Raw genomic sequence first — 2,500 nt, forward strand, 5'->3', positions numbered from 1 at the left:
GCATGTCAGAAACAGAACATCATACCAACAGTAAAACATGGTGGTGGTAGTGTGATGGTCTGGGGCTGTTTTACTGCTGCAGGACCTGGAAGACTTGCTGTGATAAACAGAACCATGAATTCTGCTGTCTACAAAAGATCCTGAAGGACAAAGTGCAGCCATCTGTTCGTGACCTCAAGCTGAAGTGAACTTGGGTTCTGTAGCAGGACAATGATCCATAACACACCAGAAAGTCCACCTCTGAATGGCTGAAGATAAACAAATGAAGACTTTGGAGCGGCCGAGTCAAAGTCCTGACCTGAATCCTAATGAGATGCTGTGGCAGGACCTTAAAAAGGTGGTTCGTGCTCGAAAACCCTCCAATGTGGCCGAATTACAACAATTCTGTAAAGACGACTGGACCAAAATTCCCCAACAGACTCAGCTGTAACAGACTCACTGCAATAATAATATTTATATTTGTTTGATGATCTGAAACAATAAAGTGTGACAAACGTGCAAAAAAATTAATAAATCAGGAAGGGGGCCAAGACTTTTTCACCCCACTGTATGTGTTAAGACACAATTAAAATACACACCATGGGCGAGGCTAGCCACTAGCTCAGCACCCCTAAAGCTCTGACCCTAGAATCGCCCCTGATACACACAATTCTCACACACTTCTTCTGACAGAAACCGTAACCATATGAGCAATCGGTGAATCTGTTCGTGTGGACCGCCTGAAATAATGTTTATTAATGAGCTGTTACTATAGAAACAATAACATATCAGAGCAAGTTAATTAAAATAAGCTTTGAGAATTAACCAACAACTTCAGGTCAAACAGAATATAATTGTGATGTTTATTGTAGTGTTGATTGTTTCATTTACATTTACATTTACATTTACAGCATTTGGCAGACGCCCTTATCCAGAGCGACGTACATAAGTGCTTAAATCTCTAACATTGAATACATTAATGCTGGATCACTAAGTTACATACTTAAGATACCATGAGTTTAAAACATTTGTTCAAAGTTACAATGAAAGTGTCAAAGGTGTGGTTTTTTTTTTTTTTTTTTTTTTTTTTTTAAAATGCAAAAGATAATGAAAGAAGTGCTAGTTGAAGTGTTTCCTGAATAAGTAGGTCTTCAACCGCCGCTTGAAAATAGCCAGTGACTCAGCTGTCCGGACCTCTAGGGGAAGTTCGTTCCACCACCTTGGTGCCAGTACAGAGAAGAGTCTTGTAGTATACTTGCCTCTTACCCTGAGAGATGGTGGAACCAGTCTAGCAGTGCTGGTAGATCGGAGGGTGCGGGGTGCAGTGCGAGGAGTGATGAGGGCTTTGAGGTAAGAGGGAGCTGGTCCATTTTTGGCTTTGTAGGCCAGCATCAGTGTTTTGAATCTGATGCGTGCAGCTACCGGAAGCCAGTGGAGGGATCGCAGCAGCGGGGTGGTATGAGAGAACTTTGGCAGGTTGAAAACAAGCCGGGCAGCTGCATTTTGGATCATTTGCAGAGGACGGATTGCGTTCATAGGTAGACCTGCCAGCAGTGCATTGCAGTAATCCAGTCTAGAAATGACAAGAGACTGAACAAGTACCTGAGCAGCCTGTGTGGACAGAAATGGTCGAATCCTTCTAATGTTGTAGAGAAGAAACCGACATGAGCGAGTCACATTAGCAACATGAGAGGAAAAGGACAGTTGATTGTCCATGGTTACCCCAAGGTTGCGAGCTGTGGCTGAAGGGGAGATCAGATCGTTGTGCAAGGATATAGCAAGATCATGACCTGGGGATGAATCACCTGGGATGAAGAGCAGCTCAGTTTTGCTAGGATTAAGCTTTAACTGATGAGCAGTCATCCATGATGAAATTTCTGCCAGACATGCAGAGATCCGGTCAGAAGCTGTGGCATCTGCGGGTGGGAAAGAGAAGATAAGTTGTGTATCATCAGCATAGCAGTGGTAAGAGAACCCATGTGAGGAAATAACTTCACCAAGAGAGTGAGTATACAGGGAGAAAAGAAGAGGACCAAGTACTGAGCCTTGTGGGACGCCAGTGGAGAGTCTGCGTGGAGCAGATGTCACTCCCCTCCATGTTACCTGATATGAGCGTCCTTCCAGGTAGGAAGCGAACCATTCCCAAGCTGATCCGCATATCCCAAGACTCCTGAGGGTGGCTAAGAGAGTCTTATGGTTGACCGTATCAAACGCTGCTGAAAGGTCAAGGAGGATAAGGACAGATGAGAGATTGGCTGATCTAGCAGCATGTAGTTTCTCAGAGACATCTAAAAGGGCTGTCTCTGTGGAATGAGCTGCTTTAAAGCCAGACTGGTTGGGGTCTTGGAGGTTGTTCTGTGAGAGATAGACAGACAGTTGATTAAAGACAATGCGTTCAAGAATTTTTGAAAGAAACGAGAGAAGTGATACCGGTCTGTAGTTACTGATGTCTGATGGATCCAGAGCAGGTTTCTTCAGGATGGGAATAACCCTTGCTCTCTTGAAGGTAGTTGGTACCTGA

At 44.2% G+C, this 2,500-nt stretch overlaps 1 protein-coding gene across 1 annotated transcript in view; it reads left to right on the forward strand.

The window, feature by feature from the left end:
• The window catches only part of LOC132862562 (fibulin-2-like), a 39,001-nt gene that overhangs the window by 12,117 nt on the left and 24,384 nt on the right, over nucleotides 1-2,500 (forward strand). The window lies entirely within an intron of this gene.

The sequence above is a fragment of the Tachysurus vachellii genome, chromosome 19 (genome assembly GCF_030014155.1).
Source record: "Tachysurus vachellii isolate PV-2020 chromosome 19, HZAU_Pvac_v1, whole genome shotgun sequence".
In the NCBI taxonomy this organism is placed as follows: Eukaryota; Metazoa; Chordata; class Actinopteri; order Siluriformes; family Bagridae; genus Tachysurus; species Tachysurus vachellii.